We start from the raw sequence: 27415 nt of genomic DNA, 5'->3' as shown, positions 1-27415 counted from the left end.
AGCCTGATTCCTTGCTGATACCCCAACATCATCCCCAGATTTCCTACACATACCATGATACATCCATCCATTTGCCTGACTGCTGGTGACTGGATGCTATTGCAGCTGTCACAGACTGAGACAGGGGTTGAATGTTCTACAGGTCATAAATCTGTTGCAGAGCTACAGCAAATACATCAGAGTAGATATAACACAATTATTCAAAGATGCTTCTCCAACAGGGATCCCAGTAAATGAAATCTAGTTGGGGCAGTACAGTGATAATGTCTTCCATTGGACCCTTACATGGGCGTAATGATTCAACTTATGCTACACTAATGTTAAAATGTAAGAACAGAACAGAGACAAAATAACATAACATTTATCCTCTAAAATTGTTACATAGTTAAGTTAGTAAAATACATTGTATGTACATTCTATAACATGACATCATTGAACAAATTCAGCATAGGCTTTGTGGCAGTTGGCTTCAGCAAACCTAAAACCTCAGTCAGAGATAATGGGCAACATGACAGCGGGGTTTTTCCATCTCAACACAGATCTTCTGGTTGAGCGTCTCTCATTTGCTTAAAAGAGTGAACGTAAGTGTTTGTATACTAATGTAATATTTATTGGCCCACAAAACAGAAATGAGGACTAAAAGTCCTCAATGAGGACTAAAAGTCCTCAGGACTAAAAGTCCTCATTTCACTAAAAGTCTTCTGAGCCCTTTCAGGTTATGCTCTGTGGTGTACATACTTGTCTGTAGCACTGATGGCATTCATATTAGGGTTGGGTTAGCGAGTTAGAGGTTTAGAGTTAGCATCCTGTATGAGACTACCAAACATGCCATATAAACACAACAGCTTGGCCTCACAAGAAGAAGAATTTTATGTTAACAAATATATACTCTATCCCAATGTCCATATCCTCTTTCATTTTAATTACAAGAAAGGGTAGTACGAATTTCAAGCTTATCTTCAATAGCTTCTGAGATATTCATATTCAAACATTGAATTCATTTGGTCTGTCTGAAACCAGGGGCGATTTTAGCCCAGTTTTGGAAGTGCTTCAGCACCCCCAAAATGAATCAAAGCACCCTCAAAGATGTCTTACTTTTTTTGAAAATATTTGCTGTTTGTGGGACACACTACTAAAAGTATAAAAAGCATACAGTACTTAATTGAGATGGAATATTTTAACAACAAAAGTGTAGATAACCCCTTCCCCCTCCCAAAATGGTTTGTTCCAGCTCGGCTCTCTCCTACTCGCTCTAGCGCCGTTGCTCAGTGTTGCCAACTTAGCGACTTTGTCGCTATATTTAGCGAGTTTTCAGACCCCTTAGCGACTTTTTTTCTAAAAAAAAGTCGCTAAAAAAAGACGTGAAAGACATTACAAAAAACAATAATTGCTAAAAGAAATAAATTTGTAGTTCTAAATAAATTCTAAGTGCATTTAGGATGTTTTTTGCTCACTTTATGTCTCGTCCACGATGTTATTTCTCTCTCCAGCAGCGTAGGTTACAATTACATTAGCATGACCAATTATGCAAATTAGGTGATGACGTCATTTAGCGACTTTTAGGACAACCAATAGCGATTTTCCTTACTGAGGAGTTGGCAACACTGGCGTTGCTGCCAGAGCTATGGTGACTGAAACGCAGCGGAGCAGAGGTGGAAGTGCCTGGCTTAAAACAGGACATATTAGCTGCATTTAACTTTCAGTTACTCTTTATATAGTTAGGGAGGAGTCAGACCATGTTTCTTTTTAACTGAAAAACATTACACCAGGTAACCTGCTGTGTTGAAAATAGGGCTGCCACGATTAGTCGACTAGTCACGATTATGTCGACTATCAAAATCATCGACGACTGATTTAATAGTCGATGCGTCGTTTGAAGCTTTGTAAGATCATAAAAGACGCAGGAACAAGTAGTAGAATTTAAGAGTGTAATAACGGACTGAAACAGAAGATGGCAGCACTGCATGTACAAGGATGCCAGCTGCCGTTAAACCCCGAAGAAGAAGAAGGAACTGTGTCCCAGAATTCATAGTGCAGCCCAGCTCAGTTTCCAACAATGGCGGCAGCTAGTTAGTTTTAATATTACTCTTATTATTCTTTCTGGGTCACAAAATAAATGTTTAGCATATTTTCAGGCGAGAATGTAGCTGTGTAAACCTCAAATATCTGCTCAGTTTATCAAGACACCACATATTTTCAAAAGCGCTCCGACGTTTTCGGAGACGTCTGTTACCCACTAGCTTGATAGCTAGCCGGGGGCAAGGCTCACTAGAGCCCGTGAGACTCCTGGCAAATCGTTTTCAAACCCACTGCGGTCTTTTGCTACTCAGGTTAAACATATATAAGTCACTTAGATAACTTAAAAATGTTATTGTTTGGCTTTTTTTTTTAGTATTTTATTTGTTCCTGAGTAAATCGGTTAGGCTGAGATTAAAGTTTTAGTTTTTACACAGCTGAATAAACGTCAAGCAGACAACTGATTATCAGAAGTGTGAGATGCTCGAGAATATACTCCGGTGTCCCGTTATATTTTAGATAACAATGAGTTTATTAAACTTCACCAAAACAATCTGCAAATTTCATTCAAATTTAATAAACTATCATCTTGTCTTTATTTTTAGTTAGCACATACCTTAAACACTTAAAGCTGTAAGCTAATGATAGTTATACGAGAGCAGATGCATGCTGGTGCAATAAGCTGTACGCTGTACATCCAATGGATGCATGATCTGATTAGTCGACTAATTGCAAAAATAATCGGTGACTAGTCGACTATCAAAATAATCGTTTGTGGCAGCCCTAGTTGAAAACATGTTTTCCGACGATGTTTGCTCTGTAGTAAAATTAGCGATATTTGACTGCCCTGTTGATCTCATTGAAATGTATACAGCCTATTTAAAATCTAAAACTTAACATTGTCCGTAGCCTGCCACTGTCCTGTTTGAAATGTAATGAGAGAAACTGGTTATTTTGCCATATGTGCATGTGCCGATATTGAACCCAAGGTACTAACTAGCTAACTGACTGGATGCCCATTAACTTTATAACTCCTGTTGTGTGTGTGTGTGTGTGTGTACAGATTGTCAGTCCAAAGAGGGAGAGAGGAAAGAGGGGAACATGAGGACAAAGTACGAGATCAGGAAGTACCAGGTAAGAAAACAGACAGGGAGTACTAACAGGCAAAACAGTAACTATTAAACTGGCAAAGAAAAAGAAAGACAAACAACTAATACAAACAACTCATACAATCTGGAAGTTGTGTTCTCCCTATATTAAAGCTGCTATACAGAATCTGCAAAACAAACTGGGTTGTCAGCCCTGGCACTGCATTACCATATTGAGCTTCAGTCAGAGGAAGTCACGGTTGCCAAAGACTTTATAAAGCTCAAGAGTGAGGCTGGTGCCATTCCAGATATGTTAACATTGTACAATCTTCTGGATAATCAGATCTTCCCCAAACTGAAAACTGTTATTCAGGTTGCCCTAACAAACCCAGTTAGCAGCTGTAGCTGTGAAAGGTCTTTTAGTGTCTTGAGTCAGCTCCATACCTGGCTGAGAAGGACCATGGGTCAAAGCAGACTCCAGCACCTGGCTGTGATGTCAGTTGAGAAAGAGATGCGTGAGAGACTTGACCACCAAAATGTGATAGAAAGATTTACCAACCTCAAGGTGAGGCGACATAGGTTAAAAGAAAAGAAAAAAATCTGCAGAGCCATAGTAGTATCTGCAGTAAAGATCTTTTCATACATTGTATACATTGTACCGAAGGCCAAGTGTCTCCATTTTCTAATAATATTTTGTATATTTCAAGGACTCTTCTATTTTTGGAGTGTATTTTTTATGTATCTGTATTGTATTATACATACACTTTAGAAGTGAATCTCTGTCCAAAAAATGCACACAGTTTACTTTTTACTCACTATGAGCATCATTTATCATTTTTCCCCAGTAATTAAGGTTAGGATATGTATTTTTTTAAAATTCCAATCCATTCTTCTTTGGCAGCATTTTAATAACCTTGATCAGATTTGATGGTTTTGTTACAGACTTTTCAAAAAAGTGTTTTGCTATTCTTTCAAAAATGTGGGGATTAAATTGTGTTAAAATGTACAAAACAGTGATGTCATGTTTTGTGACGAGGACCCAGGCACAGAGAGACTTGATGAATTTAAGAAACTTATGATTTAATAAAGAAATTTGCAGACTTGCACAGAGAGGGTAAAATTATGATGACTGATAATGGAGATGAAGACAACAGATGATGAGGACAGGGAGGAACAGGGGTTTAAATGCACCAAGGAGGCAGTCAGAGAGAACTCGGGACAACTGGAGGCATTTAGGGATGCAGGGACTGACAGAGACGGGGAAGAAGTCTCATTGTGATGAGTAAAGTTTACCTTGCCTGGATGGGCAGCTCTCTGGGTGCTCAGCACCCCCAAAGCTCTGATCCTAGAATCGCCCCTGTCTGAAACTAGTTGGACAGATCATTTTCCAATATCTCTTGATGTGTTTCATATATGAAGCAAAAAATTTCACAGCAATCATGTGTGCAAACAATAAAATTTATGGCCAAATCAGAGATGGTTGAGCAGAAAATTGGCTGATTTGAGATCCACTGGTTATCACCTTCCCCTTAAGTATAAATGCCATAGATTTATGAAGAAAAGGTTAAAAAAATTATGATGACAAAAGCTAACACTGGTTTGCAGTATTTCAGTTTATCTGTATCTGCACAGATATTCACATCAGCATCAGCTGTGACTAACTTCTGCTTATAGAAGGAACAGGATAAAAACATGTTTTCACTTCCATTTTCTCTTGCCTGTTTGGCTGGAGCATGCCCAAAAGAAGAAGATATAAAATTTTGTTGGCAATCTGGATCACTGTATTTCTTTTCTGAAGTGGGGTGGACCAGTTAAAAAAACAAACAAAAAAACACAACTTCATAATAAACTTGCAGCAGGACCAGGCTCTGAGAGAGGCAAGTAAAACTCAACAGAGGTTATACAGCTACAAAAAGTAAAGTCAAACTTTTATCATTGTGCTGTTTTTAAAATTATTATTATTATTCTTTTAAAGCTCCTGGGGCCGTAAAACACATTTTTATATAATCTTCATCAGCTCCATCTCAGCCTCAGGATTAAAAAGTAAGTACAATCACAAAGGACGAAGTCTCCAACTTTTCTTAAATAGTGTTCTTAATGCTCTATATCCTCAGTCCAGCATGCTCAGCTAATTAAAGTTGCACCCCCACCTCCTGGCCTGAATTCTGACGACACGATAAAATGATAAAGCTGTGACGGGAAGGACGTCATCAAGTGTTCCTCCAGAAACAATAAAAGTTCTGCCGCATTCCTGCTCGTCTAATGGAGTTGGGTAATAGTAGTAGCACCGGGTTCATGGTGACAAGCTAACTGATGGAGTTATGTAAGCCTGTGAAATATTAATCAAACTGTAGTTCCGCAGGCAGTAGCTCTAGTGCCAGATTTTCACATCTGGTTTGAAATAAGAGCAAAACTGAAAGTAAGTGCTTGGATCTTAATGTAATATTTATAGGCTCACAAAACAGAAATAAGGACTAAAACTTGGTATCTTTGCACTAAAAGTCTTCTCAGCCCTTCCAGGTCATGCTCTGTGGTGTGGATACATGGGTGAGTGGAAATGGGGCAGCAGGACTTGCGTAATAAATCTCATAGCTGAGGGGCGAGATGGGCTTCTTTTAGAAAGAGCCGCTTGCTTGGCACTTCAGGCAACGGAATACACAGTCGATATGGAGCCCGCTGAGAGATTACCCACTTACACAGTTCCTGCAGACTGCGTCATCTGTCCCGAGAGGCCCGTGATCCTGTAGTCCAGATACTGCCTACATCATTTGAGGAACAAACAAATTAAAGGAAAAAATGAAGGTTGGTGATGTTCTGCTGGCCATTTTGATATTTAAAATTCATTTTGCGGCCTTATTTTATGTATTTAAAAAAGCATGTCAAACTAAAACTCATTTTAACTTGTTGGCCACATACCACAATTCATCTTCGGTATGCCAGACCACTAAAACTTTTGCCTCCTAATCTATAATAAATCACCTTTGAATAATTTCTGTCTTTTACATTTTAAAATGTTCAAATTTAAAATGCCATCCATTTATAAAATTGATGATTGATTGATGACCTCATATCTCCTTAGGAAGTGCAATTTCAACAATACGTTTCGTATTGTTGAAATGCAAAAATGCATAAAATGAAATTATCTTGTAATTACAAAAAAGTCTTTGTAATGTTTATGTCATTTACCTCCCTTTGGTGTGCCAGTTCTGGCACCCAGGCCTTATGTTTGACAACGCTGTATTAAATACTTTGATGTATTGCTATTGGATTAGCGTCTACATTATTTAGCCATGTGGTCCAATGTAAGGAGATCCGTAATTGGTAAGAGAGAAGAGAAACACCCTGGCAGCCACAGACTTGCACTGCTTAGGAGACCTTTTTAAAAACATCCTTGTGCTGCATAAGGATTCACTTTTTTAAGCTATGTGAAGACTATCAAGGGATACTGTATATTTTTCATATAAACGTGGTATACGTCCCCAGTGCTCTGACTGTGTACCTGTGGACTCATGTATGTAGCCCATGTTAGCTTGTGAAAATATTACATCCCAGCAGCACTAACTAGCTAACTAGCTACCGTGTCTTGCATGCTAATGGAAAACCTAAAGCAGGTCAAGCTGTTCGAACCAGCACCAAGTCCTGTTACCTTTATACGCTTGTATGATCTTCATGTGTTCTCATTACGTTTTGGCTTTTCTGCACCTCAGAAAGTGCTTGCATGTCATTTTAAGAAAGTAAATGTTACAAATGCTTTTTAACAAGGTCTCCTTAGCAGTACAAAGCAAACAGGTGCAAACAGCAAGCTGCCAGCCTGTGTCTCTCTAACCAATAAGAGATCTTCTTATATAGCACAACATGGCTAATTTGCATTGCTTTTTCTCCAAGGACCAAAAGATTCAGGGAAAGGTTAAATAGAGAAGATCTAGTTGCTAATCCAATAGTTAATCCAATAGCTAATCAAGGAAAAGGAAATGGCATTGAATCGGAGGAGTGGAATCATTATTTTAAATGATTGAAAAAAAGTCTGTATTCAGAATTTGATTTTTGAATCAATTTATTTATCTCTCTTTTTAATTCCAAATAAGATGATTTAGGAAATCTGGTTTTTAATTCTGGATTTTTTGAGAATTTAATGTTGTTGTTTTATTTCATGTAAATCCCTTTTCCATTTGAAGTTAAATAATAATAATGAATTACCATATAATACTCAAAGAAATAGAAAAGATTAAAATTAATTCACAGTTAAATTGATTAATCAATCATTTTTGCACGGTTAATTATTACTTTGTGAGATCCTTGGTGTAGCTGACTCTCCTGGTCCTCCATACTCAGTACAACACAGACTCCAACCATAGACTGGATATAGTGTTTTCCCAAGATGTCCTCACCAATTAAACTTCCCTAAAAGCAGCCATTGCTGCCACTGCCCAGGGAACAGAGGTGCATTTGGCAGGAGCTAGAATACTTTGGGAGTTCAAGTGGTAGAGCACGTACCAATCAGAAGGTCGTTAGATTAATTCCCACCTCTTGCAGTCCCACTGTCAAAGTATTCATAGGCAACGTGTTGATGCTGATTTCCTCTGTTTGAAGACACCTACTGTTTAGTTCTGCTGGAAACAATTAGCAAAATTTGTTTGACAAAATAATGCAATTAGTTTGATTCTGTCAGTAAGTTAGAGTCACTTTGAGTAACACAGGAACTTGTCCAATCTGCTTATAACTCTTACTATTAACGTTCAACCTGACTTATATTTTTTCCTTATTTGAAGACAAATAAATTCAAAAATATTATTTTAAATATCCTTTAAACAATTAGCAGAAATTGTTCCGCAAAATAATGGCATCAATTCTATTCTGTCAGTATGTTAGAGAAACAAAGACTAACAAAAGAACCTGTCCCATCTCCTTGTAACCGATTAGCGCTGTGGCGCACTAGCTGTCATTAATTGATGAGGTGAGATTACACGTGTCTGGAGATCAGATCAGCTGCAGGGCACACTGACAGCCCTAGCTGGAAACAGTGACACACTCGTGGAGGTCTGCATTACATGGAGACAATCAGCTTATAAAGGCTCTGAGTATGAATGCAAAGGAGGAAGAGTGAGGCTCTCAGATGTAAACACAAAGCACATAATGATCAGTTCTGTCACATAAAGGTAGCGTCCTGAGCAAAGCTGAGCAGTGGGATCAGTTCCTTTTGGCATTAATTTGATGACAGATTTGTCATAATTTGAAACTAGTAATCCATCCATTGTTTTCATCTTATTCAAAGTAGGGTTAAGGTGTGGGTGGACTGGTAGGAGTATTCTAGATTGGCCTCTGACTAACACTCTATCCCCTCCAGCTGGATCCAAAGGTCCTCCAATGAAGATGGAGAGATATAATCTCTCCATATAATGGGTTGGTTTTCCAGCATGACAATGGCCCCAAACATACCACAAATTCAATAAAGGAGTGACTAAAAAAGAAGCACATTAAGGTCCTGGGTTGGCCTAGCCCGTCTCCAGACCTCTGTCCTATAGAAAAACTGTGAAGGGAGACGAGGCTTGTAGTTGCCAAGTGGCAGCGAAGAAGCCTAAAGGATTCAGAAAGTTTCTGTAAAGAGGAGTCATTCAAAATCCCTCCTGAGATGTGTGCAAACCGGGTGAGCAACTACAAGAAACATCTCACTGCTGTGCTGGCCAAAAAGGATTTCTCCACCAAGTACTGAATCATGTTTTGATATTTTGTCTCTCTCCATTAAAATTAAGCTGTCATAAGATGGATTGATAAATTGAGAGCGCCACCATTTGGCTCACCCTTGCTTGATCACAACAGTATGGCACAACACCCACATTACTGCTAACATCACAAAAATCAACCATCAGATCCTCCTGAGATACTCTTCTTCCCTCACTTGGGGCATCCAATCCACTGGTTTCCTGAGTGGTGCCTTGCTACCTCTTTGGAAGTAATACATAACAACACCATTCATTTATGAGAAGTCATATGTGTTTGTCATAAAATCTCAATTTTCAGGTTGTTTCCTATAGAAAAAGCAATTTATTCATATTAATATTAGTTTAAATAATGCAGTGTTTAAAATGCAATAATTTCCCTTCATTTTGCCTTTATTCTCATGCTATGGTCATGTTTAACCTAAAGAAAATCTAAACAATATCCTGAGCATGAAGGAATCTTAATGACAGAAGTGTACTGCTTCACGTCAGCCAACATATAGCCTTGATTCAATGGCAATACAAGCCTTTAAGTGGATCTGTGTTAGCTAGATTTTTATTGTAATCTGCAACCATCATGTTTGGATTCAAGGCTTTTCACTTACTTTATATAAGCTGTACAGCCCTCCCACCCTTGGTCAAACACCATCAAAAATTTGTATATTTCATAACATGTTCTGGATGGCAGCTTCCAGCCCATGTGACTTTCTGAGAGAACATTCTGGAAACATCTTCTCACAAACAAAAGCGGACAAATACAGCTTCCTGCGGACGCCTACACGCTCCGCTCCATTGTTGACAAGGACCTCGCCCACAACAATCACTGTCATCACGATTTCCACGGAAGATTTGGCAAAGATCGGAGTTCTTATCCAAACTCCAAGAAATGCTGTCCCAAGATCCCAAAAAACACAGACGACGCATTGAGACAAAAGAAAGAAAAAATAGAAAATGAGGAAAGTTACATATTTGAACCTGAACTTCATAGAGTCGTTGTGTTTGTTGTGATACCCTACACAAGTAAATCTTCCGCCCATAAAGATGGGACGCTGCCAATGAGGAACAATGGAAACTTTAATTAGATCAAGACTTTATTCAGGGATTATCCGTGCACGCTTGCATTCCTGTGTGTCCAAGAACACAATCGCGTTAAGACATTAGCTGTATTCTTGTCTGTTTGGTAGGTTGTGATAACAAGTTTAAAGGCACTAACCCTGACAGGTACATAAATTCAATGTTCTGATTTTTTTTGCCTCCAAACAACGTACATATGGAAGTATAATCAGGATATTTTCTGTAATCTGATCTGACTTGGTCATTGATCCTTGTGCAGGCTGCAATGTGAGATCGTGAAATTACAAAGAATTTCAGTACAGTAACTCATGAGCAACTGACAGTAACATTTATAAACAGGTGGATTGTAGACATTCATTTCTGAAGTCTCGTTTTGAAGCCTTGAGATTGGTGCTTTCACTGTCATCATCTTGTTTAAGAAAAACCACAAAAAACCAACAAACAAAAAAAATCCTCTAATCAAACCAAAGATAACGATCCATTTTGAAACATAGTATGACCAATATTTACAAACTAGACTAAATTTTTTATTCCATATGACATAACATGAGTGACATGAGCCCATAACCTCAGTAGAAAAGTGTTTACAGACGTCAGGTCAGAACAGAAACTCGTGTTTTTATTACCATGAAATTTTTTTTATAGCTGATCTACTCCATCTGTGAATGTGTAAGTTCAACTGTTAGCATGCAACCTCTTTGTTTCCCACTTAGAGACACCTACAAAGGAACATGAGAAATTATTGTACAAAATCATGTTTTCTGATGCAGGCTAAGAAGCTGACTTTGATGGTTTCAGCTGTGTTTTGTTGGATTGCGGTCTGGAAATTGATTTAAAGTTATTTCAAGTAACTTTGAACATTTTGGCTGATTACTAAAAAAAGCGTTTACGTACATCTTCTATATACAGTGCTTAATCCCTATGTTGTTGCTTGTAGTGTCTTTTAAAGGGTTATATTAGTTTGTCTTTTGTTTAGTGTATTTCTTCATTTTTTGCAAATTTAGTCAAAATGCAAAATGCTAATAGTCAAGTAAATGTTATGTGAATCATAAACACCCTGAGCTAGTCAAACCACTTGTGATTGGTCCTGTTTTCATTCTGAAAGTTCAACATCTGGCAGCAGGAGGAGTCTCCTGTAGCTGCAGTACTCACTCCCCACTGAGCTGCTGCTGAATATTTCATCCTCAAAGCAGAGATAGAGTGTCCCGAGCTCTTCACAAGATCTCCCCCTTTATCTTTAGTGTGAGGAGTGAAACACCAGGTCAGCAGTGTCAGTCTCAAACAGCATCAGGACGACAGCTTGAAACATGAGACGTGCTTTGTTTTTCAGTCAGACTCTCATATGAAACTCTGTGATACTGCACTGGAGTTCATGAAGGTCAGTGGAGGGACATTTTGTCCTGCAAACTAAGATGTTTAAAGGTCATCTGAGATTGAGTCCAGGCTCAGATTCCTTTTCGCTGCTGTGCGAATGTTTTAGATCAAATAAAAGACAGAAACTTGAAAATTGTTTTTTGTATTTTAATATATTACTTTCTTTGGTTAGGTCATATAAGTCTCTCCTGTATTTCTTAAATCTTCCAGTAAGCTTCAATCTACCCCAAGCATGTCCTGTTTTCTTTCTATATTATGCAATGTAATATTTTTAAACACACGTTAAACAGTCCTAAAGTACCAGTCTGTCTGTCCACTGAATGAGGTTTCTTCATCCCCCAGGAACTGCCTGCATCTTGCCATATGAGGCCAGGCATTGTCGTTCACCAGGAGGAACCCAGGACCCAGTCTGACTGCAAGGTTTCATCCTGATAATGGCAGTCAGGGTGCCATTGCCTAGCCTGTAGAGATCTGTTAATCCCTCCATGGATATACATCCCCAGACCATCACTGACTCACCACCAAGCCTCTGGTTGTTCTTATCCTGTTCCTCCTTTTACAAAGAAGAAGATATCGGTGCTACTGATGAGTTAAGGACCTTCTAGGTCCTTCTCCTCGAGTGCTGCCTATCTCCTGGAATCTTGAAATTTTAGTGGGAGACACAACAAACCTTGTGGCAATGGCACCCCGTCTGCTAATAAACTGGCATGATTATCACTTCAGGACTTAAGAGGTTAGCTGAACTGATGCTACACTCTGATTAAAACCTGTCCCTTTAATTTTTTGAGTAGTGTATCAAATTGAAATTGCATTTAAGACTAACACAATCACGTTCTAGTGTCTTCAACCTGGCACACTAGAAATGCATGCCACAGTTCACAAGGGTGAAAAGAGTGAGTATAAAATAGGAGTCAGAATGAAGGCGGTTAAGCTAGTCAATGAAATTTTTCAACTGTAACATTAGCATCAACTTATTAAGTTATCCTTTAAAATACAAAACTTACTGGAAAAAAACTGTATATGTTCTCAAAACTCTTTATAATCTAATCAGGAATTTGAACATTTGACCAACTGATAAAACGAACTTAATCTGTCATTCTCACTATATTTAGTAAAATCTAGTATATTTGAGGTAATTTTCCAGCTAACATGCTAACATGCTAACATAGAGACTATACTCCGCCACCAGGGGGCGACTAGCATGTCATCGTTCATGCAGTCTGTGGTGAAACAGGAACAGTCCAGTCTAGTATGCTAATATGATCTTATATGTCAACCCTGTTCCCTCTGTCTTCACCTTCCTGTTAGTTATCTGTTTTTACCTGAAAAGACAGAACTTTTGTTTAGTTAAATTGAAGCTGCAAACACACGACGTGCAAGTGAGGCTGAACCACTAATCTGTGTGACTCTAAACTTTATTGTTCTGCCACATTCCCCATAAAGTCACACTGGTTCTTAGCTTGTCATGTGGAAACAGCTGCAGTCTACCAGTGTTTGAGTCAGAAAACAACATAAATAGGTCAGTAGGGGAAAAGTGTCCCAGCGCATTTCTTTGCATTACAAATAACGAGGCCAAGAATTTGAGCTCTGCCTGGGTGTTTGTTTGCCGTCTAAGCGTGAAAGAAATGAAAACGTCCGACTTCTGCCTGATACAAAAAATAGGCCATCAGTCTATGGGTCTCATTACAGTATGGATTTATTTATAAGCCTGATCGATATTGTAAAGCATGTTTGATATATATTATCTATGTTTTTATTACTCAAATGTTTATCTCTTAGGATGTAAGTGTGAATGCCACAGATGTGTGTGGTTTCTTTGCTTTTGCTTAAGATACTTTCATTAATGTTTTAAAAATGTACAGCAAGACCCAAATGCAGGACATAGGAGGCAGACTACGTGAACAAAATAATAGCAGGTTTGGTCGCCTGCTGGCTCACTGAGCTAAACCGGCACCTTATTTGGCTTTATTTTTAAAGTGCCTGATCCCAACAGTCACCTCAAGACCCCTTAAATTGTAAGGCAAAGAAACTACAATAATCACAGAAAAACAGGAACAAACCTCCAGCAGAACCAGGCTCAGGGAGTCAGGGGGTCACTGACTGTTCCCCAGGCCGGTGTGACTTTGGCCTTATGCACTTAGACTTACGTGACCATAGACTGCCACCACCAAAATGGTGGGCATGGTAATGTCACATAGTTAGCAGTCATGTGTATACAAAACCTGAATAAATGAAAGTTAAAAACATCACTTAATCACTGAGGTTGGGATTTTAAAGATAAAGAAACATATAGCCAATAAAAAGAAACAGAGATGATCCCGCATCAGTGCTTTCCTACTCCACTTATTCAAGCAGAACCAAAGGAAAAATTCATTCATGAGCCCACATATAAATGCTCCCAATACAAGAACAGACATTACTAATGAAAAGTGACCTACAGCGAAATGTAAACACACTCTGATCAGTTAATATTATACATGGGAAACAACATCAGCATCCATCCATTTACGCTGTTTGTGGCATCATACCCAGAACTGGTTTGACCAAGGAGACAATGTTATGCTATTTCAGCCATGTTTAGTGGGTTATAATTTTCTTTTTAAATCTCCATCACTCACAGAAGAGGAGCTAAAGACTAAGAGATAAATTTCACACTTGAGATTTTAACTCCACATTTTAAGCTGCCTTCACTTTAATGCCATTACAATTTATATAACATTCAGATTTAGTGTTCCTTGGAATTTTTATTGAGAAAAGCAATGAGCCGTGCCGTAAAATGCTCTGGATACTGTCATTTACACCACAGGGACTCCACAACAGGGTTTCGCACACTGTTACATCACGATAAAGCTGTTTCATGGTGGTTGGCGGGGGGCAATGACCCCCCGTGTCCTCTGCTCGTCCAGGCAGGCCGGACCTCCGACAGTAACGCTGTGATGTGCCAGGATCAAGTAGCCTGGCTGCAACTATCTTGTTACTAATCTGATAATCTGTTTGGCACAGGAGCTGTTTTCCATTCCTCCTTACATAACTGGGTCTATGTTGGGATTCGTACTGAGTCTGGGCCAAGATGACCACTGAGAGGGACAGACTATCACTTTTACAGGAAGAGCAAGGCTTTGCTGTCACTTTAAGGGGGTGTAAGTTAAATTTGTCTCTTTCTTCAGAAGGGGTCAGAGGTCAAAGTCATCTATAATGTACAGCTCCAGGGTGATTTGGAGCATCATGATCTGCACCAATGACAAGTGGATCTCCTTATACCCCACGTTACCACATGGCTTTATTGACTCTAGACCTAAAACTGTTGATGATACTGTATTTTCGGTCTCTGTGTGTGTGTGTGTGTGTGTGTGTGTGTGTGTGTGTGTGTGTGTGTGTGTATGTGTGTGTGTGTGTGTGTGTGTCACAGGCATCAAAGCACGACTACGATTGTAAGAATGAGGGTTCAATTGCCAGAGTGTGAACAGTGTTCACTGTTGTGATCTTATTTTTTCAAATTGATTCATCTTTGTAACTAATCTTAATCATTGTGGTTTTGCAATACACTGCAGTGCAGCAGATCAGGGAGGAGTATCATCCAAGAAGGCATTAGTTTAATTCTGGCAACACTGCACTTTGCCTGTGTGTAAAGTCGGTGACTTTCTTTTCTTAAAAAGAGCTTGTAAGCAGAAACTTTAGTCAGGGCCTGAATAAGGTAATCCTGAAAAGTATTGATTTAAAAAGAAGAAAAAGTAAAAGTTTTGGTCAGTCTCTTTTGGGAAAACAACTCGAGAAATACTAAATGTATATACAGATAATTGAAGGACATTTAAACTACATTTTAAACTATAATATTCCACAATATTATCAGGCAAATGTTTAAAATCTGCACTTAAGTAAATGTAGAGGCATCATAACTAGTTAAAAACAGATATGCTCTAGTCTAGTCTATAAATGTACATTAATTTCTTCAGACAGGATGCGCATTGGATGAGTGAAACCTGACCCTAATAAATTAACCTGAGTAACTCTAACCCCAGACTTTATTATAAGGCCAAATTTAAATCCGATGGAGTTTCAAAGTGTCACCGCACACCAGCTCATACTAGCACATGTTTCCAGAGGGACTTTGATGGTGAGATATGTCCTGATGTCTCAAACTCCCCCTCTGCTTACTGGTTAAGCAAACATATTTAACCTCCTAGGACCTGGCGTCCACATATGTGGACATCACATTTTGGGTTATTTCGACCAAAATACTCAATTTTGCTCTACAAGTGCCTGATATCCACTTACGAGGACATTATACTGCTACTGTTCTATCAAAATTTTAAACGAATATCCTCATATGTGGCTCTGATTTTTCATAAAAACAAAAATAAGGTAAAAAAAAATCTGGTAATTCTTTGTTTTTACATTCATTGGGCCCCAATCAGCACAAATATCAAAGAAAAATTAAAAATGCAGAGTTCGGGTCTTAGGAGGTTAATGCAAATATAGTCATTGGTTGGAAAAAATAGTGGTTACTTGTGTTAAACTGGAGAATTTTTCTTTGTGTGCTTCTTATGTAACTGGCTGGGCAAGGAGAGGAAAGAACATGCTGCAGTGTGCGTGCTTTACCTCTAACGTCAGTGTTATTTACATGTCAGTGTGCACCTTTGTGGTATAACTGGTTTAAGCAAGCTGTCGGAAAACATGAAAATAAGCTTCTTATCTGATGAGCACTTTTGTTTAAATCATTTTTACACGTACACTGGAGGGTGAGACTTCAGAGAAGACATTTTTAAATTTTCGTTTTTTATTCCTTTTGCTGTTTTTTTTTTTTTTTTTTTTTAAAAAAGGATAATTTCTTTCCTCTTGTCTTTCTTGTTTTCTCTTTCCCCTCATCCCCCGAAGAATTTGCAGCAGGTGGCCGCCTCTTCCTGAGCCTGTTGCTGCTGGAGGTGTCTTCCTGTTAAAAGGCAGTTTTTACTTCCCCACTGTTGCCAAGTGATGGCTCATAAGGGGGCTTGGTTGTTAAGAATTTCTCCAGAATACTGTAGGGTGTACCTTACAGTATAAAGCAACGTGAGGTGATTGTTGTTGCGATTTGGCACTGGCAATGTAAACTAATCTGCATTAAAGTGAATTGAATTGAACTGATCTTTGCAAACCTATGCCAGGTTACCTGTTGTTTTTAGAGAGAAGAGCCTTTAGTGGTCAACTTTTCCACGCAAGTCTTGTTCACTCATTGACTTTTTTTTTCCAATGTTACTGTCATGAGGCCTGCACAGGAAATCTGGTTGCATGCTTCGGCATGAGTTTTAAAAAATCCTGCAAAGCAAACACTTAGCTGCTGTTCTACCTATGCAGACCTACCTAACTATATATGACAAAGTGATTGCCCCTTATTAACCTAATAAGTAGCTGTGGCAACCTTGGCAGCTTGAGATAACTCTTTACTGTCATTGCACAGTCATTCGTTGTACTATTGTACTAGGTACGACTGTGCAATGATAATAAAGAGTTATCTCTAGCTGCCAACGTTGCCACAGCTACTTATTAGGTCAATAAGGGGCAATCACTTTGTTATATATAGCTAGGTAGGTCTGCATAGGTAGGTAGAGATTTTTCCTTAATAAATAAAATCATTATTTAGAAACTGCATTTTGTATTTACTCAGGTTATATTTGTTTAGAATTAAACATTTGTTTGATGATCTGAAACACGTAACTGAGCTTAATTTCCAACAGAAAAGAAAGAAGAAAATGGGGCGAATACTTTTTAGACAGATCTACAGGCGTGTAAGTATGGAATCAGAACGATGCCACCTTGAAACGAAACCGAAAAAAATATTGAAACCGAAAAAAAATATTGTCATTGAAATAAATGTACTCAAAAATCTTGTATTGAAACCGAAAAAAAAATTGATAGTGAAAAACAATTAATTGAAACTGTAATTCTTTTGTTTTCGCTTACAATTTTTTTTTTTCGGTTTCAATCCATTTTTCGGTTTCAATCCATTTTTTTTCGGTTTCAAACCATTTTTCAGTTTCAAACCATTTTTCGGTTTCAATCCATTTTTCGGTTTCAAACCATTTTTCAGTTTCAATATGCTGGCACTGTTTTGGCATCCGGGTGCGCGCAGGGAGGGGGGCGGGGATTCCGGCACGCATATATTTGCATACATTATAGAGGCCACTAGTGCTGACCAAGCTGCCATCTTTCTCTCTTCCCGTCTTTCAATGGCTGCTTCAATTTCAGCTGGACCGTCCAAACCGCAAGTAAGTAATCATTTTTTGTCATCTTTCCTTGCTGTCCCACTGGACTGGACATTAGTTTAGTTTTTTTTAGCTACATCTGGTGAAGTTGTGGTAAAGTGCTGGTATTAGCCTATTTGTCGTAGCAAGCTAGCCTGAAGCTAATATTTGCTAAATTTAGGTACACCCGTGTCTCTTTAGGAGTTGGAGGCCGGTGTTTTAGGAACGGCACAAGATCTCATCAACAGGCAGTGTTGGGCAGTAACGTAATACATGCACCGGCGTTACGTATTTAAAATACAAAATATGAGTAAATGTATCCGTTACTGTTCAATAGGTGATATTGAGAACACAGTTAGTTTGTTGAAATAAATGGATTACATGGCGGTATTTTCCTTTTTCATATGTTAGGCTATGGTCTCTCTATTTTTGGTAATTCCACGCGGGTGGAAACCCAAACAAAACACGCAATAAGAGCCTCTAAAAATTATTATACAAAAATGATTTAATATGAAGGCAATAGCAGAGTGTTACAGGCATCGCCCTAAACAATGTAGCCTCATGGGCAGTGTAGTCCGTGCTGCAGGGAGAATGGACTGCCATACCCGTTATGTGTCTGTGAGCGAGGGAGGGAGAAAAGGAAAAGTATGAGCTGTCACTGAGCAGAAACGGGAGCTGGAAGCATGTAAATATAATAATAACCACTGCAGCCAAAAAGAGTGCCTGATGAGCCCAGCTGTAAGAAAGCTGTTAAGACTGGACTGTACACCGTGTTCGTGTTTTCCTCCGAAACAATAAGCAGCCTTTCAACGCCTCTCTCTCTCTCGCTAGCAAAGTTGACCCAGACAACAAAGTAAAGCTAGTTTTCAGCTATGAGCCCGACATGATGTATTAGCCAGAGGTCCCTTTACTACGGTTCGGAGCCGCTGACCTGTTTTATATATGCGCTGAATAGTTTTCTACACGAGATCGCTGAAAAAAGTGCAGCCTTACCTAATGTCCACCTACTGTTACTCATTTATATTAAGATTTTAACATCTAGTTGGTATTGGTATGGCGAATAGCCTTCAGTAAGAGTAATAAATCACACAGCAATAGTACATTCATGTAGTTGTAAAGTATTCAGAATACATTACTTCTATAATCTTTGGTGGAATACATTTTAAAATTAACCTTCCCAACACTGTCAACAGGTTAGCACCTCATACCACAGTGCACCAAAAGCAGTCTCATGAGCGCTGGGAAGGACAAGCCCAGAGCCCAAAACAGACAGTGCAGGAGATGACAAGGTTAGTAATTGTATGGTGAAAATTATACTTCTAGTTATCTTGATTGGCAAAAGAAAAGTAAATACAAAATCTGTTTCTCACATATAGGGCATTTCCAAGATTTTTTTTTTCAAAACGAATTCAATTTCTTTCATTACAGCTGTCCTGTGCCAGATATTCTGTTGCCCCACAGTGAGAGGCATCATTTCACAAACACCAGGAAGACTGAAACTCATCGCCGGGATCAAGCAGGGCTCGTGATCTTCACCAGCAGCTCCCTCACAAGAAGGATAAACCCAGCATTTCATGAACACTGATGGAGACCTTTGCTTTGTGTAATGTTAGAAGTACTCAGATAATCCTCAGAAGGTCTGGACTTTTACATAATATAGCTTTAAGTCCTGTAGAAAGTTAAATATATGTTGTGCTCTCTGGTTACTCTGGTATGAATGACTCTTAACTACTTTATGATAAATAACACACTATTGTCAAAAAACAGTGAAAGAATTCCAGATCAAGTTTTTAGTTCAAATACAAGTAACAACCTTTGACTTTAATCAGGTTTTATTTAATTGTGTCAGAGAAAACATCATGTGCCCTTCATGTAGCTGAGTACATTCAGTGTTTAAAACAGAAGTTGTGCAGGTCTGAGATCAGCAGTTTTCTGAAACACCAAACTGAGGTACTGTTAATGCTGATGTATAGTGACACAGTTACATGAGTGATTAATCCTTTTGACTTTTTGTCTTTAAATTTATCAATAAAACAGCTGCAGCTTTCACTGACAGCACATGTGGTACTTTAACCTTTGTACTGTTTTCTTCAGTTAAATTTGGAGTTACTACAAAGATTGAAGATATAAGATGATCTGTCTGCTGTCACTGGGTGGTGCTGAGGTCTGAATCTGAGGACGGCTCCTGTAATCACAAACAGAACAGAATCATCACAAACTGAAATATAAAGATTATCTCTCAAATCTGAAATAGAGCTGATCCTTCTGTCCTCACACACTCGGGATCTGAAGTTGTCCAGTCCTACAGTTCTGCCGACAGCTGTTTATTTTTTATTTGTTTTAAAGGCCTTATATACTAACACATTTTCTAATATCATGTTTACCTTTGAGTTGTTGATGCTTTATAAATGGACATCTGCAAAGATGAGATGATGGAGCAGGTTTCAGTCAAGGTTCAGTCTGCTGCTGCATCCTGGTCACAACATACAGAGGTGTTATCAGCTCAGTATTGAACAAGAAATATTAATGTTTCAAATTATTTGTCCTAAAGGATGCAAGCTGTACAGAGTACTGCACATGTGACTTTGTGAACATAATTCATTAAAAATAATTAGGACAGTTTTTTAACCTGAATATTTGTAACAAGCTGAGTAAAAAAAAATGCTAAAAAAATAATCAGAGGAAAAATGTAACATTTTAACTTAAGCTGACAAGCGGAAGTAGTTGGTTTCAGTACATAAGTATCGGGCTTTGCTATTTAATTCGTAGCTATTGACTAATGAGGGGTTACTGAAGTTCCAGGTTTTTAAAAGTTGGCGTTAATGTCGTTCCACATGTGGAAAGCGACAGAAAACATGCTGCTGTTTGCACATATTTAATAATCAGCTCTGCACAGGAGCAGAAGCAGAGTCCAGCCTGTTGCTCTTACAGTATAATACTCATATAAAAGTACAGTAACCGTGGTTAGTCACTGAGCAGCCTGGTGCGTTTCTCTTGATTTCTTTAGTCAGGGTAAATTCATTCACCTGCACGGGTTAGCTAAACGAACTTTACAAAACAAGTTTCCCCAACAGCCAAGTGCTCATCTTAGCTAGCTAGGTAGCTAGCTAAGGACCTAAATTACGGATTAGTTTACAAACACATTTAATTTACCAAAAATAGTGCGATGGGGTCTCAGGTCCTCCTGTCTGGTAGTCCAATTTACTGAAGAAGAATTTACCTCAGGCTGTCACTTTGAAATAGTCGGTAATGTAAACGCTGGACCTCTCAGCATCTGCCATTCCCGAACAGACACGTGCAAGTTTGTCCGTGACCGCAGCCGCGTCGTCAGTGTTTTCTCCAGTCATTGGTCAGCATTATAATATATGCAAATATATGCGGGTCGGAATCCCCGCCCCCCCCCAGCGCGCCCCCGGACGCCAAAACAGTGCCAGCAGAGTGAAACTGAAAAATGGATTGAAACCGAAAAGTGGATTGAAACCGAAAAATGGTTTGAAACCGAAAAAAAATGGTTTGAAACCGAAAAATGGTTTGAAACCGAAAAAAAATGGATTGAAACCGAAAAATGGTTTGAAACCGAAAAAAAATGGATTGAAACTGAAAAAAAAAAATTGTAAGCGAAAACAAAAAAATTACAGTTTCAATTAATTGTTTTTCACTATCAAATTTTTTTTTCGGTTTCAATACAAGATTTTTCAGTACATTTATTTCAGTTACAATATTTTTTTTCGGTTTCAATATTTTTTCGGTTTCGTTTCAAGGTGGCATCGTTCTGATCCCATATGTAAGGACATTAAAATTCTTCTTTAAAACATCCATAAGTGAAGAACTTAAAATGTCTTAGGAAAGATAAATAACAACAAGTGAGAAAACTTGAGGAATATTGCTAAAATTGCTCCTCGGGTCTTTGGACTATGTCTTACAGAAAAGGTGAATTAAGGGAAGGAAGCAGAATAAAAACAAAGAAACAGAAATGACACATCACGACTCTCATTTAACTTCATCCGTGATTAGTTTTATTCGGTGCTTTAGTCTGTTTTTGTCGGTTTGTTCACTTTGTTTTTGTTGAACTGGGGGGAAAAAACCCGGCGAAGAATACCCATGATGCCTCGCGCGACTATAAAAGCGCCGTGTTTCGTTTGCGGGCTGTAGCAGTGTAGTTGTAGCGTCGGGTGGTGGTTTCATCTACAGAAAGTGGAACTACAGACTTAACAAACACCAAGTTTGCTCCGAGACCCCGAATGGTGAATACATCTGCGGAGTTTTTGTTGAACAGTGATTGCTTCGGTTGTCATAAAAGAAGTAAATATCCGCGTTTCCTCGAAGCCATCATGTTGAACACCGAGGAAAGGTATGAGGATGTTTGTTTTTCTTTACCGAGATACTGAAAGCAGAAATGTTGCGCTGCTGTCAGCTGCTCATATTAACGCTGTCTCTGTGTTAAAGGTGCTTAGTTTGTGAAAAACAAAAAAACAACCAACTAGTTAGCACGGAGCTCAGTTAGCAAGGCTGGAAACATCTAGAAATTATTCCCCTGACAGATGTCGAGCCACTGTAAACACACGGAGCTGAAGATTTTATGTTTATGATATTTACCGAGCAGGCTAATGGCGAATTTTATTAGTCTTTAAAAAATAAGCAGGACAAGTTCACCCAGACGTTTCTAACAGTGTTAAAGCTGCTTTATGCCACATTTACACGGTATTTTTTCCGCTGTATAAAGTAGGTAAGCATCCACTAACTGTGAGCTATACGTGAACTCAATTGTACGCTGTTTTATTGTTAGAGGTGGAGGTCTTTAAGGCCGTGAAAGCCCCCTTACACCACTTTTTAGCTTTCTTCCGGGAGCAAGCAAGTTGATTCTTGTTATTGAAAATATAGGAACTATAGGCCTGCATCTGCACCTTTTTTTTTTTTTATTTGTGTTTTGTGTTTAGCGTTTCTTCCTTAGTCGCTATAAGTTAATGAGCTCCAACTGTGAAATTTTCTTAAAAAAAACAAACAGCCAGACCCAGACTATTTTAGTTGGTTCACAGATTTCATATAGTTCATATTAATTTTTTAATCCAACTCCTTAAGTGATTACATTTCCGGATGTAATGCACTCCTCACCTTATTTCAGTAGAAAGTTAGTAGCCCTAACAGATTATTGAAGGCATTTTTCTAGCTATTTATTCATTTGGATATTTGCTGTTTCCAATACTGGAATAATTTAGATGACTTACTTTTCCTCCACTTCTAATAATATCACTGTTTTAATTGAATAATGGAAACATCACGTTTTATAAGCTGATATTGTCTTTATTGGGGGGACCTCATGACATTTTTCCCAATGGGGAGTTCACCCACTATTAAATAACTGAGCAGATTTGTAGGACGCAAGATGCCTTTTAGCTGGTAAATAATCAGTGCTCTCTGGTGGACAAACCATGTATTGGAGATACTACTGTTTTTTTTCTTGTTTTTCTTTCGTGAACTCTGATATTTTTCCTTATCAGCCAACACATGCACTGATTTATTCCTGTGTAGACTGCCAGGGTGCCAGCTAAGTCCCACTGAACTGTGGGAAGTCTGGATAGTTATTTTGACTTGATCAAAAATAAAAATAACAATTAGTGGCAGCCTGTGTGGTTTTGTTTGGGCCTGGTTTTCCCCACCTCTGTGTGCATAGTGATATGCAAGCGCTAAGAGCATTATATTATCTTCACTTTATCTGGAGTGTGTAGTACAGTGGCTGTTCAGTGAGTGTTTACACTGGTGGTGTTTTGCACCTTATGTTCCTGCTATTGCATCATCATAGTCCTACAGGGATTTGGTGTCTTGTCTTTTGTTATGCAGCACCCACCTGTTTAACCCTTGTTGGGAGTGATTACAATGTTAGACGTTAAATAACTATTTGACCTTTTGGTTAAATGAGCATTTGCAGCATTTAATTGTAGCTTGTGTGTTTTCTTTGTATGCCTCTGCCCTCAAACAAAAAGAGAGCAAAACAAGGCCTGTTTTTGTCCTGTGTGTTTATCATCTGACACGCAGAGCAGGGAGAAGGCAGAGGTCCATTGATGCTGTGAGCCAGAGCAGTGACTATATTAGCTCTCTGACTGCTATGGCCTTGTCAGCAGAAGGCATGCACTGGCCTACATTAGAGCAGTTGCATAACCCCATTCTCTCCCCTGGTTCACTTCCCAAGAATCAATGGAATCTGCATGTGGAAAGTGTCTAGGAGTGCATTCACTCAGAAATGGCTGGACTTTCTAACCTGTGCTACCTGAGTGCACTAAGTGCCTTTATAATTCAGTGGTTCTGGGCTCTGCGCTGTTTGCTGGTATATCCTGGATCAGTCATGTTAAATATTCTGTAACAGAGCCAAAACTGTGCCAAGCAGCATCAGCTGACATCTGGCTTTAACAGCCGCCGGTTTTATAGTTGTCCGCAGGGAGTTGGTTACATAAACAGGACGAATTCCTAACTGCCAGCATGAAACAGACATTGATAGTTTTGAAGCAGTTGGAGATGAAATGCTTAATCACATAGGTCATTTAGCAGTAATAAGTAGCAGTTATTATTCTTAATTTGTCACGCAAGATTTTTATTTTTTTGCTTTGCTTGTGCTCGCTTCTCAGATTTAAGCATGCAGTATTTTACCACAGTCAAAGTCAGCCTGTTACCCACAGGGTTTGAACTGTTAGCTGGACTAAGCATGAGATTGAAGATGGAGATTGTGATGAGAAAGGTTGCTTAATTTGTTTATTAATTACAGCTTAATTACACCCCCCAGCTAATGCGGGGGTGGGCAACTCCAGGCCTCGAGGGCCGGTGTCCTGCAGGTTTTGGATATTACCCTGGGTCAACACACCTGAATCACATGATTAGTTCGTTACCAAGCATCTGGAGAACTTCAGGACATGTTGAAGAGGTAATTTAGCCATTTGAATCAGCTGTGTTGGATCACACATCTAAAACCATCTAAAACCTGCAGGACACCGGCCCTCGAGGCCTGGAGTTGCCCACCCCTGTGCTAATGTCATTTTTGGGGGGTCACAGAACTGGTTTGTAAAAAAAAAAAAAAAAAAGCTGATTCATTAAATTTTGGGCATTTTAAATGTCAGAAAGTTGGATAATCCACAATATGCTCATCGGCTAGTGGCAGTCACTGGTTAGCTATTGCATTTTCTTGATTTATGGTGTCACTGGATATTATGCTCTTGCAGCTGCGGACACCTTTTTTCGTAGATTCACATTTCAAATATGCAAGTATGTCAGTGAGAGTGGCTCATTGGAAAATGCTCTGCCTTTACCTACACTAATAAATATATTATTATTGCAAGTGTCAATAAAATTATGTGTATGTAGTATTTATTTTTCTGTGTTCTCAGCCCCACCCCAAAGATCCACCCATGTCTCATCAGATATGATGGTGACGGGGGAAAAAACAGTTATTTTGAGGCTTCATATTAGGACCAATGGTTTGTTCAGGTTTGTTACCAGCCCCACTTGCATGGCTGGTATTGATTTCACCTTGTGCAGCTGTATATCGTTGAGAGAACTTGTGGTCCTGTAGATGCCTTTGACTGCTGGGACAATCTCAAATACTTTGGTGGGTGTTTGTGTTGGTCTGTTGGCTTGTAGGTCAACTGATTTTTGTGACTGTGACGGTATCATAAAACTTTACAGGTCTGTAGTTGAAATCAAAAGTAAAAGGTCTGATTATAGATATGGACTGATAAAGTGGCTGCTGGTGTTTTCCGTCATGAAAGGGGTCTCAAAGTCTCTCTGATTCAGCTGCAGTCTGTGCGCTCTCTGTCAGCCACAGAAATACTGTAGTAGCAGAAAGGCAGGCACTTAATGAGATACCCATCCAAAACACAAATGCCCTCACAAGTCTTTTGAAGCAGACACACCCTTTTTGCTGTTGGATAATTGAGTTGATGTTTTATGTCAAACTGCTTGCACAACAGGCATGAGCATGCATACTTTTCTCTTTAGTCATGCTTCAGTTTTGTATGTCATTCTGAACATTTAAGACCATTTGTCATGGATAAAGACAACACTACAAGTATGATAAATCAAGATAGAATTTAATAATGATTTGTATAAAGCATAAATGGGCCCACTGTCATCTTTCTGGTTAAAATAGCTCAGTTGCTTAAGGATTGAAGGTCAAGGAGCCAGGACATCTTCTTTCACACTGAACTGTAGGGCTGCTCCAAGGCCCGGTGTGAGATAAATAAGAATTATTTTTTAAACTCTGAATCATCCAAAGAAAATCATCAAAAATCATCCATCTAATCCAACAATAAAAAATGTGGAGCAGAAAATGAGCATATTGGGTCATCTTTAAGCAACTGCAATGCTTGAATTCAGTGTTGCAGAGCTGCTAGTGCAGATACAGGCTTTTACACTTGTATCTGAATGCATATCTCATCTCAAATGCACATCCTGTCATTTTTATCAGCAGATACATTCATTAATATATCTTTTATCTTGTTAATATAACAAGCTAAAATCTTCTGATTGATCGGATTGTGTCCTTCAGCTCTGTTTTGAACTGTGGTTAAATATTGACCTTATGTGTCGTGTTCCTGAGTAACAAAAACATTACATTTATGTCTCCACTGTACTTCACTGTTTGTCTGATGATTGTACTGTGAAGCATGTTCAACATACCCAGGATTTATTCACTTTTCTAGCTTTCCCACCCTAAAATCAGAACTGAAGGCAGCAGTCAGACAAAGGTGATCGATAAATGAACCCAGGATTTCCCAGTGTAGTTTCTATAAGAGGAGGTGGGACAGCATATGACCAGTCAGAACACAGAAGGGGCTGCTGCTAGCAGAGCAGCTAATTTTTAATTTTATTTTTACAAAGGAACATAACTGTAATGCACAAAGTGCTGTATGATATTCTGAGCTTTAAGCACTTTAGACAGTGAGATGGGAAAAGAGATAGTATACCCGTAACTCCAGCATATCTGAAGCCAGGAAGGAAATCTGGTAAAAATACTGTGCAAGATAAGACTTGTGGGTATCATAGCTCTACCTTTAAGACACAGGACAATCTGATAGATTACAGTAAATGACTGTTTAGATGTTCAGCCCAGATTGTTTTTAACAGTCTGAGAGCCAAAACAAATCAAGGTTCATTTTGTATTCAATAGTAACTTGAACAACAATTTGATGACTGCTAAGTTGCGCACGTAGGGAAGTAACATGTAAAACAAACACAAATAGAGAACTTAAGAACGCATTCTCAGAAAATCATCACAATTCAGGTTTGTTTTTCATGATGTTTGCAGAAAGGGTTATTGAGATTGGTCCAACTGTTACGGAGAAATGGGGTACAGATATCTATATAGATAATACATAATTTAAAATGAATCTTGGGTTAAATCTGAAGTTTCTAGTACCGCTTCAGCACATACAGTTTAGGTGCAGGGGTCAGTTCTATGTTTTGGCAGAGACGCCTCCGTTTACGCTGACGTTTCAGAGCACGTGTGCCTTTCCTGTTTCTCGATATTTCTCCGACATGCTGCTCTGACAGACGTACTGGGGTCGGCAAAAGTCTAAGGATTGTCCTCATTTTCCTACAGTAAATAGTTGTCCATGTGTAAGACCTAAAGCCCTTTCCCAAAGCTTTTCTGGAGCCAGGAAGCTTGTTTACGTTCAGTGTGGATTTGAGTTGAGTCGTTTTCCATGACTAATCTTGTAATTACAGCGTTAAAAGTTGGTTTGGTGTGTCTTGGGCTTCTTGGAGGACCTGTCAGAAAACTTCCTGTTTTGGTTGAGTTGTGTGTTTTTTGGCTTTTGGCCAAACTCTGGATCAGCTGCCTGTCCAACCCGGGGTATTCATCCCCGTGAAACAATTCACCTGAATCAGTTCTCATAACAACTTGCACCTCAGGAAGCGCAAACTGGCAGTGCAAGCGTTCATC

The 27415-nt window shown here is 38.9% G+C and overlaps 2 long non-coding RNA genes across 2 annotated transcripts; one reads left to right on the top strand and one right to left on the bottom strand.

Moving 5' to 3' along the window:
• The first annotated feature begins 1409 nt into the window (after positions 1–1409).
• On the top strand, positions 1410–19961 carry LOC146515125 (uncharacterized). Its single transcript, XR_014875095.1, has 3 exons — positions 1410–5906; positions 11612–18776; positions 18916–19961. It is a non-coding gene; the product is annotated as an uncharacterized LOC146515125 (long non-coding RNA).
• Positions 17984–20628, bottom strand: LOC146515124 (uncharacterized). Its single transcript, XR_014875094.1, has 2 exons — positions 19872–20628; positions 17984–19672 (listed from the first exon to the last, which is right to left on the bottom strand). It is a non-coding gene; the product is annotated as an uncharacterized LOC146515124 (long non-coding RNA).
• Positions 20629–27415: the final 6787 nt, after the last annotated feature.

The sequence above is a fragment of the Neolamprologus multifasciatus genome, chromosome 7 (assembly GCF_963576455.1).
Source record: "Neolamprologus multifasciatus chromosome 7, fNeoMul1.2, whole genome shotgun sequence".
NCBI lineage: Eukaryota > Metazoa > Chordata > Actinopteri > Cichliformes > Cichlidae > Neolamprologus > Neolamprologus multifasciatus.
This window is presented reverse-complemented; position numbering and strand designations above follow the sequence as displayed.